General features: G+C 40.8%; 1 protein-coding gene across 27 annotated transcripts in view; it reads left to right on the forward strand.

Annotated features, from left to right (window-relative positions):
• The window catches only part of LOC119498895 (receptor-type tyrosine-protein phosphatase F), a 201,114-nt gene that overhangs the window by 45,366 nt on the left and 141,960 nt on the right, over positions 1-13,788 (forward strand). For 20 of the 27 annotated variants that reach the window (XM_037787988.1, XM_037787992.1, XM_037787997.1 and 17 more), the window contains exon 1: positions 3,208-3,523. The exons of 1 other annotated variant lie outside the window; for it this stretch is intronic. The gene's annotated coding sequence lies outside the window, so the exon portion shown is untranslated. Of the gene's footprint in view, positions 1-3,207; positions 3,524-13,788 lie in introns of those variants that run through there. 6 more of the 27 variants (XM_037788004.1, XM_037788013.1, XM_037788010.1 and 3 more) reach the window with 1 other exon arrangement.

The raw sequence follows: 13,788 nt of genomic DNA on the forward strand, positions 1-13,788 counted from the left end.
TTAAGACCACTAATCTTTACAGCTACCTTTTACCACCATGTGATTTGTTCAGCGATTTGATCTCAGGTGAATGTGACATTTGAGTTGGCACAGACTCTCTTACACCCACTAAAATACGTTTTTCTCCTCTCCTCGGGGGTGTGTGGGCGTAATAATTATCCTCCAGAAGGTTCTCTCAAACTCTTATGAGTTTGCAAGGAATTAAAGGTTTCCAAAATATCCAGATTGGTTGTTCTGCTTCTTGCAGATAGATGTGATTTTGTAAATGGTGCATGCTTGAGATCCCATTTTTTATTAGTTAGAATATATTTATACCGTATGTTGGGCTGCACAAATGGAATTACTTTCGTTTGAGATGACCCACATCCCGTTTGATCTCAACTAGAAGGAAAGTTAAAGATAAAACAAGTCTTTCTCTTGCTGAAAAGTCAGTTGTATGCGCAGATCTGCAGCCTCCAGTAAAATAAGACTGTCTCCCATTGTTAACAACAAAGAGAAATGTAGAACACATTGCAACTCGCCATTTCCTTCAGCAGAGTTTAGGCCTAGAAGACATTCAGCAGTGCTGCTCTTTGTGGAAACCCTCATAAGTGCTTTTTAGAATCTCACTCTGAATATCTGTTGTTATGTTAGTTTATTGAAGGTATCAGCAGCAGTACCGCCTGTTTATATTAATAGGATTACACAAGCCAACAGTATGGCAATCATTCAAGTTTATTTCCCCTTTCAGAACGTATTACCATATTATGATATAGTTGTAATGTGTAGTTTAATTATTAATGCAACATGATATTATATATGACTTCGTCTGACAACATTTGTCTCGGACCAGGTCAGAGCTCGCAGCGTCAGCAACGCCAATGATATATAGAAAAACCCATCATTACGTCGAGGGCGAAACATTTGTTGAAGCATTGCTGGATGAGTCAAGTTACAGTCCACACAGTATTATTGGGATAAATGAGCAAACCTCTCCCCAAGGTCCCGCGGCTCTGTGATCTATTAAGGCGCTGTCGTCTCGGATGGTGAATCTCAGAGAGCGAGGGAATTTTTGGGGAAGAGAATGGTTGTGCTGACATCCTCTCTCAGTGCAATCCCTTGTCCTTGTAGGACGGAAGAGAAAAACAGCACCAGAGGCTGACTTGGCTGTTCCTCTGAGCTCTGTCATAAATCCAACTGAACATTTCTGAACATCTGTTGTGGATGATTAGCTCCACGGCTAGCAGAGTTTGACCGGAGGGAGTGAGAACCAGCGTGTTTGGGAGTTGTGTGTGTGTGTGTGTGTGTGTGTGTGTACTCAACGCCTTGCTGATTTAAGAATGGGGATTTTAAATATTTATTGCAAGAGAGAGAAAATTATTTTTCAAACAAGTTCATTATCCACAAATCATATTACTGGACATGTTGTATTGGCACAGTCCCGTGGGAATGCTTGTATGTTTCAAGGTCACACTTTGTTAACCCCTTAGTTTCAGAAATAATGACATGGCAAATTGATTTTTGAGATAAATTATATGCAGAAGTTCCTTTCAAAAGTAGATTTGGGGATGTTGGACATCCAAAATAGACTGCCCTTTTCTAGTAGGGATGTCAGGAGAACCGATACTTTGATACCAAGTTGATGCAGAAATTCTGAAACCGTGATGGTACTCGTTTTGCTACTGTACCGCAGGTAGCATTTGTATCGTCAGGCCTCGAGACTAATAGCGTCCCCTCGTCTTGGGGATGATAGAAAATGTGTTTGGGACGCAGTAAACTCATCAACACATCCAGGGGACACACCCTATTTTTCCCCTGATAATGCTACGTTGCGAACAACAAATCTGTGTTGAATTTGGCAGGAGGAGAGCTAGTTAACGTTAGCTGTTATCTCTGTGCAGGACTGAGCTGCTTACTGGCTGCTAAGTGCTAAAGTTAACTAGCTCTCGTCCTGCCGATTTCAACACGGCAGGTGACATTGATATACATTATGATGCGTTCAGGCTTTATACAGTACAAATTAGTATTGGGTGAAGGTGAATTCTAACCAGCGGGCAACTTCGGGGTCTAAAAAGTGAAGCCAATGCAGAAGTGCCTTTAACTTGCATTATTTCTAATAGCCAGCAGGGGGCGACTCCTCTGGTTGCAAAAAGAAGTCTGATTGTATAGAAGTCTATGAGAAAATGACCCAACTTCTCACTTGATTTATGACCTCGGTAAACATTGTAAACATGAGTTTATGGTCTCAATCGCTAGTTTCAAGTCTTCTTTAATACAACATGATGTTCATTTAGTAAATTATGGTCCCATTTAGAGTAGACAATAAAGCAGGATATGCTTTAGGACGTGGCTACCTTGTGAGTGACAGGTCGCCACCACGGCGTTGTCCGTGTTTTCGTCTTATAACTTTAACCCTTTCACAGTGTGTTTTTAGTTCATGGAAGTTAATTCTAACCTTTTTGATCGCCTAAAAATGTTCTTATTCAGCGTTCGGTTGTACTTAGCTCCACCTTCTCATTTGTAAATAACCAAGATGGCGACGGCAAAAATGCCGAACTGGAGGCTTCAAAACAGCAGACCATAAACCAATGAGTGAGGTCACGGTGACTACGTCCATTTACTATATACAGTCTATGATACAAGCGTTATCATGATGCGTTCAAATGTAATCTTGTAAAATTTAGTATTGTCAAGAAACTTGATTAATACAGTTGTTTGATGGAGATGTTTTCACATCAATATAAAATAAATAATAGAGAAGGAATAATAACCTGTTTAACTGCCTAACAAAAAACAAAATGCAAATGAAAATAAAGGAGTGTATGTTGAAGTACATGGGATTTATTGTTTTACTTTTGTTTTTCAAATTGATATCGTGAATCCTGGAATTTCCCTGGTATTGGTATTGACTACCTTATTTCACATCCCTATTTTTCAGTCTGGTTTAGGATAAGCCTGCATATTAGGTCATATTCTCTTCCTGGAAGCTGCTCAATAGATAAAACATAATGGAGTTTCTCAGCTCCAGGAATACATAACATCACGTGTACTAGAACCTCAAAACGTTTTTTTTCTACATGCAGGTGCACTACAAAATAGTTTCTCATTGGTCAAGGTTCAGAAAGGTAAGGCCCTGCCGCCTCCTCCCTCTTCCCACTGAAACCTGACACCAGTGACATCACTTAGTGGGTTTGGCTTCTCCCAGGCAGTCCCTAAGCACCCCGCTCTCAGTGTGTGAACAAGCTCTGCCTCAGAAGGATCTCTCCCCGTAGCCACATTTCTCTATAGCCACAGCTGGAAACGTATCGCTGGAGAGCCAACAGACAGTTCCTCTGGTTTAATGAAACGCTGTGAATGGAATAACTGAGCAGCAACTGGAGACTACTTTTCGCTCACACACTTTTTCACAAGACATCGTTCAGGGATAATCTTTCGTGGATACTGCTGGATTTTCTTTACTAGGATTTGGATACTCTTTCTCTCTATCTCTGGAATAAGGAATAAAACCAATTTATTTATAAGTGGACCTAATTGAGATGCATTGGTAAGTGTGAATTTTGTACCACAGAATTGTTATAACTTGTCAGTGAAGAAAACAAAACTTCTTAAAAACAGATGAGGCGCAGGTGCATTTTTTTTTAAAAACTGGCTGTGCTGGGCTGACCTAGACTCTGAACTTTATTTGTCTATTTATCCCCGTTCCAGCATGTGCTATTTTTCATCTCGGGATACATACCTTTTTACAAGTTGCCTCTTATAATAAAAGTAACAAAATAAGTTGATGTGTTACACTTCAATGGTCAGGTATTTTCTTACTATTCTTTTGTCCCCTTTTCTTTTGTCCTTGCTCACTCTTGCTTGTTAAGCCAAAACAATAGTTTAACCTCGTCTTGGCTTAGCTCTATTGGCTGGCTCTCTGGCAAATTGCCCTGTCTGGTGCGAGCCCTCCCCTACGTATTCAGAGGACTTTGAATAGAAGGGCCATAGAATGTCCCCTAGCTACCGCTGCTAAGGTGAGGCACCCTGCCGCTCTACTGCATTAGGCCTACACTGAGGCCAAACAACCTGTTTTTCCAGTTGTCTTTATCTCCCTGGGCAATCTGGAGGGTAAAGTTTCAGCGACAAGAATTCCAGTTCGAAGGAGACACTGAAAAAAATTCAAGATAATTGTAGAGGACAACTTTTGGAAGTCACAAATTATGATTTTTGGAGAATGTTTTGGCTTTGTTTTCAACAAAGTGTAACCTGTAGTACAAGTTTCTCTTACTGTGATTATCAGCTATACCTTTGTTGAAAGATATTTCTGGGATTGAAGACACATAAAACGTTTTGTATCTTCATGTTCAACAAAGAAAAGCCAGCTCTAAATGCCCCCCTCAGCTGTCTGCAATCTTTTGTTTCTTTTATTTTTTTACTTACATCATAAAACTTTTATACGCTTGTATGAGAAACTTTTGGACTGAGTTCATGTTGTTCTTGGTCACAATAAATGTGCTGCTCAATACAAGGAGTCTTGTGTCAGTGGGAAAAATATCCGTTTTGCAACTTGGTCTTTTCCATCAAAGCTGTCTTTAGCTTTCAAAGAACATAGTGTAGACTACATGTCTGTCTCTCTTTGTTTGGCCTTTGAAATGGCTAGACATCCCCTCGGGTCTGTCTCACTGCAATGGGAGCTGTTTAATGTGTTTTTCCTTCTTAGTTGCTGAGCTTGCTTTTTATTTATTTATTGTTTATATTTTTCCTTTTTAGCTAATGATTCAGGACGGCAACCCAGACTCCCCCCTGTTAGTCTCGTCTTGGAGTGGTAACTCAGTCTTGATTAAAAAATGACCTTGAGGCGAAACTCAAGATGGACACTTAGTTAAAATGTGTGTTCAGCTGCTCAGGAGCATAAACAAACAAGACAAGAAACTGTCAGCCGTGGTCGTTTGTTCAAAGAAAGCCAATCCCCGTCCACACCGGATGACCTGCAGGTCGCCCTCCTTCACCTCCAGCATGCAGGCCACTGACCCTTCATTCCACTTTTACGACTTACTTCAGTCACTTTGTCACCAGTAATGTTCCAGAGAAACATTATGGGATGTCTAGGAAATAACTAAAGCCAGGCTCCTTATTAGATTCCCTGACTAAACATACAAAATATCCTTCACTTAAATAATTACCTCGACTTCCCTTTTGAATAAATGACTCTGTATGGAACGGTCAATCATTCAATCTCTCTCCCCATCGGATTCCTCAAAAGTAATTATAGGCTGAGCATATGGATTTTCCTATAGAACTTGAGTTCTAATCATCGTTGAATTGGTTGATGTGTAATGGCCTGTTGACGCATGATGGATCCTCTTAATCACGCTAGTCTCAGTTGGGACATGAAAGAGGTTGCTTACAATCACAGATCAATGTCTGTGAAGGCCATTTTGTCACTGGAGTCGGACATTTGTCTATGACACATACTGTAAGTGGAATAGCTTTTGTTGATTTATTAAAGTTCAAAGCTTTGATGCTGTACCTGAAGTGTAGACTTATTTATGAATAGGTCTTAGACTTTAAAGGGTAACTTTGGTATTTTTCAACCTGGAGCCTATTTTTACATGTTTTGAGTCTAACTGACTAATAAGGACAACAATTTCTGAAATTGGTCCAGTATTGAGGGAGAACAGTGTAGATGGCAGCTGTTAAACGAACTGTGAGGGCAAGTGAGCAGCGTCAATGTAATGTTAAGTCCACTAAAAGTGCTTGTTTTTGCCACTGACAGGCTCAGATTGTTATTGTAAGTGTCTGACAACATTATGGAAAAGACCCTACAGAGAAATATAACGTTTTTCTCACCTTTCACCTGATCCGGTGTGTTTGTTATTGTGTCCAAGTCCCGCTCAAGGAGAAGTCTCTTTGTGAAATCTGAATATCCGTAAACTCTGGCTCAAATAAATGTGAGCGGCCATCAAATTCATCCACGTTGTTGAAATTATGTAAATATTCAGCCATGACACTGAAAAGCTTTTAGATAACACTAAGCTACGTTTTCAGTACTCCAACACAACAAACACTGGCGTTTCCACCATGGATGCATCCCACTATTCCACTGCTGTCTTCCGGCAACACGTCACATGGCCAGATTTCAGAGCGAGACTTCTCCTTGATCGAGACTCTTTAAATAATTTCAGACACTTATAATAATAATCAGAGCCTCTCATGGCAGAAACAAGCACTTTTAGTGGAAGTAAATGACGGTGCCAGCTTGCCCCAATAGCACCATATTGCAGCTTGTGAGCAGCTGCCGTCTACAGTGTTCTTCATCAATACTGGACCAGGTTCAGATATCGGTCTTGTTATTAGTCAGTTAGACACAAAAACATAGGAAAATAGGGTTGAAAAATACTGAAGTTACCCTTTTAAATGCCAGCAGAGGGAAGTTTCTCATTAATTTTTTGTGTGGGGGATTGTTGCCTGATGGTGACAAGGTGGTGAGAAGTTGTTCTATGATGACAAGGCTTAATTGTCAACCCTCTATACTCTGTGCTAAATAACATGTTTTTGCAGCTAGGGGTGAGTGTGTCAGATACGTCGTAATGTGCAATGTCAATCAGAGGCCACCGCCTGTGTGATGTGTTAGCTGTGCTGATAGCCACTTTTTTTTGTCTCAGTTGTGACAGTTCTTTCTTGCTGACAGTCGCTCATTCATTGTGACAGGTGCTGAGAAGAAGGTTTAGAAAAAAGGGCTTCTTTACCACTAAAATCAGCAGTGTTTTGACAAGAACGCTCTTCCTCAGTTGCCCCAAGCAGAGAACTCATTTGATTGAAGTTAGGTCTATGCTTTGATTTCTACACAGGCTTGCCAAACACACGTTAAGGTTTTGACACAAGATCACATCCAAATAGGCAGACAGGTTTATTTCAGAAAAGGTGATGTCATTTTTGTTGCCAATAATTGATGCATAGAAATTGTCCTGTAAAAACCCGCTACAACTGTGGCAGTGTAGCTCATCGTCTCTTTAAAGGGAATTAAAGTGGATCCTATTGCTCAGGCTTAGATGATCAGCTCTTTTCTTACCTTCTGTCCTTTTTTACATTATATATTCTACTCTGCACTTTATGCCCAGTTACGGCTAGCCATCAGAAGTCTGTTTTGTGCTCATAGTCTTGCACCTTTCATTTAAACCTTAGCTCTATGCATTACAGCCGTGGGTTTCTCAATGGGAGCACAAATCCGCTTTGTCAGAGAGGACATTTCCCTCCTTGCACAAAACTCATTTCAATTCCACATCATCCCATTACGACTCCACATTGATTGAAACAGCCTCCATTTTCCGGGGCAGCTGCAGTTTTTGTACTCAGTATGTATGACAAGGCCAAAGTTTATGCTTTTGTATGTGAAATGTGTAGCGATACAGGTTGGAAACATACAGTGGCCATGGCAAATGTAAATTCTTCCATGCATCTAAAGCAGCAGTAGGCAAGGTTGAAGCAAATGATATATGATTAAAAACAGCTATTTTTTATAAAACACAGTGCATGAGACCGGTGATCTGAAAAAAATCATGTGCCTCTGTGTCCTCCGGTGCTCCTAATTGCATCTGCAAGTATTCACAGACCGGAGGAAAACAACCAGTCAGAGCTGATCTGGAGTCTGCCGTCCAGCATCCGTCTATGAGAGCCGGCTGTCAATCACTCGCGAACTCCGACCAAACGGTCAAACTAGGCAGCGCTGATCAAATATGAATCAATATTCTGTTACTGTAATGCCTATTTCTTTCCTCAAATGTTTTCAGAAACATCTTGTAGTGTAATGTTTAGCTGTAAAATTAGAAAAGTTTATGACCCGGCAGCCATGTTGAGATCTGTCGAGGAAATACCAAGCACCGCCCACTAGTCAGAGCACAGCCAATAGGAACGCTCTCTCTAAAAAATGACCTGTGATTGGCCAAAGTCTCCCGTCACGGGCTCGATTTTTTTAAAGCCTGAAAACAGAGGCATGAGGAGGTGCATAAGTCTAGTTTTCTCTCAGAGCACTTGAATTACAATATGCTGAAAGGTTATTATGGGATTTTTGCCAAATGATGCAAAAAATATACTGATATACTAATTCTATAAAATAAGAGATGACTAGGGATCACTGTATTTCTGTTTTATGATACCTTGATGTTATATCATGGATGATACGCTGCTAATATCTTTTTCAATTTGTTTTTTTCTCTTGAGAGAGGCCCGGTCAGATTGGTTGCTTGTGGACTGCCATTAAAGGGAACTAAAGGTCGCAGCGTTACCTTGCTTCTGAGTATGAGGGGATAACTGATGCTAAACTGCAGCAGAGAAAATAAAATTGAATGTAGGTTTGATTTATTTGGTGCTTGGTTCTGGGAGTATAGTCATGTGGCTGATTTATCTCTCTGCCTCTACGACCGCTCTTGTTTGCTCAGCCTCCCAATTTCTACAAATGCCCGACTTGGACTCGACATTCTACTTGATTACTTTATCAGCCCTCCTGTCACTTCCCCCAAACTTACGGCTTCTTTTTCAACAGTCCACTGCTGCTGATCTCAAATAGCCACAAGGAGGACTGGCCTCTCACTATCAATAAGATGTCATATAATGGAATAATAAGTCTTCGCTGTCTCGGAAGTACTCATACTACTAGCATCTGAGAGTGTGGCACGTGTGTTGCATGTTTTACAGCAGGGATGTATTCAGCGTCAGTGTAACGTTTGGCATTTGTTCATCTTGTGGTTCATGCTCAAGCACGAGGCAATGACTCTTCCTCCTGCAGAGGTCCCTGGCTTGTTTTGGGAAGATGGATGGAGATTCATTTGGTTTCATTATAATGCCTGACTTATTTATAGCCTGCCTGTGCAGCGCCCGTTAGCCCACATGTGGCCCTGTAAGGATGCTGGGGGCTGAGGCGTTGATGAAACATTCCTGTGTCCAGGGGGTATTCTCTGAGGAGAGCGCTGCTTGTTTAAGGGAGGGCGGCGGGGTGACAATGCAAGAACCATGGGCAAGGCCGCTGAAATCTAATTCCACTGGATCTGCCTGGATACAGCATTCCTGTTTGAGAGCTCTCACCTATCAGAAGTCTTGCACTGTGGGGGTGTTGGTGCTATGTAATGATACCGCATAGCTCAACAGCATGGGAGAAACTAATGTGATCTGGTCCTATAAAAGTTGCTACCACAAGAAAAGGGAAGTTGGGGCTAAATAGCCCCCCGAAACACACTTTCATATTTTACTTATGCACAGTTTGGAGTTCCACGGCACCAATCCCAAACTTTTATCTGGATCTCCCCCTTCAGCCTCAGAGATTACCGCTTCACAACCCTGGAGCAGGGACGCTGTCTGCCTGGTAATTTGAAGGCTAATCCCCTGCCTCTTCCCTACAAATCTCTTCCCTGATAAAGGGGTTGCTTCTACATTAGTAAACATGGGAGTCTTGACTGCCTAGGCTGACAGTCAGACAAGAGGACTGGTTGAGGAAAGGGGAAGTAGAGGGATAACCAGTTCCCTCTTTATAGTTCATAGGGAAGCCCCCCTTTTGCATGTGATGCTTGGAAACTCAACTTCAGATGAACAGTTAATACATGGAAATGCCTTTAAGCGTGCTCAAATTTTATATATGAGGTAAATAATTCATGGTGCATTTTCTGGACATGTTGGTAAGTGCATGAAAAAATCCCCCCTGGCCAGTATCTCATGAGGATAATGGTTTTAATGGTTTGATGGTGAGCTGCGAATGGCTTGTACTTGATACAGTCCATTGCTAGTGCACATTCATTATCTTTTTGACCCGAATATGTTATCCTAATGGTCGCTGCGCAACTGCCGCGGCTAGACACGATGGCTCACTTTAAAGGAATTCACTTCCTCTGATCATTCTTCACAGGCTCAAACTGGGCTGTGTGGACTGGCTACGTGACCGAGCATTGGTAGATTGCAGGCTGTAATCCTCATAAGAGTTTTATTGGTGCATGTTATCCTATGCCCCCTACATGATTTCTGTTTACCTCCGTGCATCAACAGAGCGCTAAGCCCGGGAATCAAAACTGACTGCCTTGAGCCCGAAACATGCCCAACCAAGTTTAACAGGACCTGGCATGCTAGCATTTAAACACTCTATGGAATGACTTCAGCTTGATGACGGCAACATTGGCTGTGATGGCTTTTCATTTGCTGACCTGACAGAGGCACTTTAGGTGTCAGGGTGGATCTGGTGGGGTGAGTGACGGGTCCTGTCCCTGCGTGTCTTTTCTGTACGTGTAACCGCCTGGTGTTCAGTCTAATCGTTGTCAGAGAGCGAGGTGACATGTCAGGAAGAGTTTGGTGAGATTTCTGTTTTCAGCACATCTCAGACCAGTCAAACGTCACAACTATACAAATGGACTGCAGTGAGGGCTCCAAGTTTTGCGTGTTTGTGCTTTTTTTTTATGACTTTGTAATCATTTGCAAATGCAAGCGCTACACTTTTACTCACAGATCCTTCAACAACAGACAGTATATAGTATATGTTAAGCCCCTTTACCACTGGACAAAAAAACCCAAATGACTCTGTAGTAGTGACGGGTATTTATCGGCTCCAGCTCCGATCGGCAGTGATGGAAACATGACACCCGGGCGGACACGCTAATCTGTCACCCGCTTTTCCGGCGCGATGCTATATAATGCGCGTTTAATTGAATATATAATAAATAAATTCAACAGGGATAATGTATTAACGTACAAAACATAAAATTATTATGCTGTCCTCAGAGCCACCAGACTCCAGTCAGACAGCAGACATTTTACTTCGCAGATCGTAAAACACACTTCATTCAAACTCGACAGAAACAAAATAAAACTCATCGAAACTCTTTGTTAGTCTTTCTACTGTTCAAACAAACAAAAACTCTGGCTTCAGAGCTTCAAAAGAGAGACTGAATAAGTAACAGATATAAAAAAAAGCAGTAACCACTGTAACATTTTCACAGTTTACTAACCCTGCTTCCTGAGCCAGCCGGCGCATAGGTGACGTCGAACATGAGCAGGAAAAAAAACAGAAAAGCCAGTGCAACGGTACGGCATACTCGCAATGGGAAAGAAGTCTTTTGCCTATTTTAGCAGGTTTTCCCATATTAAAAAAAACTGCATATACGCTCTAATTTTGGTGGGAATAGAGTGCTACAGGAATGAGTCCTAAAACACGGATATTAGTTAGTATTTTAACACTTCCGGTTCAATGGGTTTTTTGAATGTTTTTTTAGTTGCCTGAAATAAGGTCCGTGGTTAACACAAGCTTAACAGATTTTAAGGTTTTGTTCTACGACATAAAATACATCAATAAATATCCCACTTGTGAATTTTGAAGCCTTTATGTGTCTTAAAAAAGTTGGTCGCTAACAAGTGTCTTAATGAGACTACGAAACAACATCACGCCGACTCATCTGCCTTTACAGCCTTGTTGTTTATACTGTTGCTCATGCGTCTGTGGTGTAGTTTGTTTATAGCCTGTCGTTAGCTTTTACATCTGGCGATTGCATTTACACTTCAAAAATCATAAAAGTGGTTTGTGGAGATTATGTTGCTGAACAAAACATGAAAGTATCATAAAAGTTTGTTTGCCACAGAGCCTATTTTCTGCAATAATCCAAAATCAAATGGAAAAATCCTATTGGCTTTTTGTCGAGGGAACCCAGGGCAACGCTAACTTCCTGGTTGGCCTACAAAAATGCATCATCCCTGCAGCACTCTATAGGGTATTATTAAGTCTTAGCACTAGTTCTGCTGTTATTTAGGCCTCTTAATTCCTTTTTCAACATGTGATTATAATTCCTCAAATGACCTAATTTTTTAAGTTTGACTGATTTTTCCATAAATGATACCAGTTTATTTTCTGAAGATAGCATCTCCGGCATCTTCACTTCTAATTTCTGCTCTTCTCTCATAGAACACTTGATCTAAATACCAGTTGGCTTGATTGGATGTGTCCGCGCTCTTGTCTGGATTTTTTTATGAAGTGGATTTTCACCAAACTATTTGATTAGTCAGTAAAATCCTGTGACTCACAGTCAATTTAGAATTTCTCTAACTGGATGTGTCCAAGAGATCCGTGTGTGTGTGTGTGTGTGTGTGCACACTGTGTGTATGTGTTGTGTGTGTATGCCTTGTTAGCCAAGCTGCAGAACAGTGACTCTACACTGGTGGTAATTGATAGTCTGGAGGCTGCCTCAGCTGCAGGTAAATCCTATCTGCAGCTATACTGTGAGGAAGAGGGTTGGGGTAGGGGAGAGAGTATAAATAAGTCTTCCAAGGACTAAGGATTTCAGAATAACTAGAGGGGATGTTGGAGGGAGAGAGGACGAGGAGAGCAGATAGCGTAGCTGAAAGACAGGGTGATAGTGGGAGAAATGTTTAATATGGCAGAGGTTTCCCCTCGCAGACAGTTGAAATTTCTTCAAGATTGCACCGGCTTAAATGTACATTTAGGCTGCATTTTTCTCAAGAACATTGCTCTGAAGAACAGTGTATTACCCAGTGTCATCTTTGTTCTGTATCCATTGCTTTCCTAGTACACGGAGCTAAGTGCAGAGGCTTAAGTGTGGCTTTTGCCTCTTTTAAAACGTTTCCATCAGATTGACAGAGTGAAATTCAGGCCCGTGCTTTGCCCAGGGAGACGTACTGTAGAGAGAAAGCAAGAGAGAGCAAGAAGGGCTAGAGCGCAAGAGAGATTGGTCCCAGTGAGAGATTCATAGGTAGTAATGAGGGCGTTGGTGGAGTGCAAGTCGTCGTGTTGTAGCTCCGGCCTGTCAGTATAATGGAGCTTGCTAGTCAGCTGGCAATCGATTGTACTGCTCACAACCTCGTCTGCCTGTTGTTCCTCACTCTTCCTGTCTGTCAACCTGCCACCCAGAGACGGAGGACGAAGCAGAATCTTCTCCCAGACGACAGATACAGTGTCCTGATGCTTTCTCATTACCTGAAAGGTGGCAGGAAACGAGGTGTAGAGGAAGGCAGGTCCAACTCCACATTTCCGGCTGATGTATTATAAAGAGAAAGCCTCAGGAGTAAAAATCTAAATTAATTCCTGTTTGTTTTGGGCTGATAATCAGCCATCAGTCGGTTTGTTAAATTGTGATCTTGACTTGTGTTTTTTTATGGGTTTCAACTAATTATTTATGTTTATTATTGATAATCTATAAAATGTTTATTAATCTATAAAATGTCAGAAAATAGTGAAAAATGGCCATCAAAAGTTTCCAGAGCCAAGGTGTTGCTTTAAAATGTCTTGTTCTGTTTGCCCAAAAGTCCCAAACCCAAATTTATTCAATCTATGTTTTTTTTCTATATATAACAACAAAAAGCAATTTACAGAAATGATAGTCGATCATAAAAAGTGTTGCAGATACATTTTCTGTCCACTAATCAATTAATTAAATAAATGTTTCAGCAATAGTTAAACAAAAACAAAAAAAAACTGTCTTGTTTTCATTTTTGAATGAGCAAATGTTTGTAATTTTTGCTTGATAAAGGACTTACAACAATTTAGGGCTGCAAGTAACGATTATTTTCATTATCGATTAGTCTGCCGAATATTTTCTAGATAATTGATTAATTGTTTGGTCGACAAAATGTCAGAACATAGTGAAAAATGTCCATCCCAGTTTCTCAAAGTTCAAGGTGATGTCTTTAAATGTCTTGTTTTGTCAGTCCAAAACCCAAAGATATTCAGTTTAATATAATAAACTATATAATAATATAATAAACTATATAATAATATAATAAATTATATAAAAAATATAAAACAGAGAAATGCAGGATATATCCATATTTGAGAGGCTGAAAACA

This window comes from Sebastes umbrosus, chromosome 12 (assembly GCF_015220745.1).
Source record: "Sebastes umbrosus isolate fSebUmb1 chromosome 12, fSebUmb1.pri, whole genome shotgun sequence".
NCBI lineage: Eukaryota > Metazoa > Chordata > Actinopteri > Perciformes > Sebastidae > Sebastes > Sebastes umbrosus.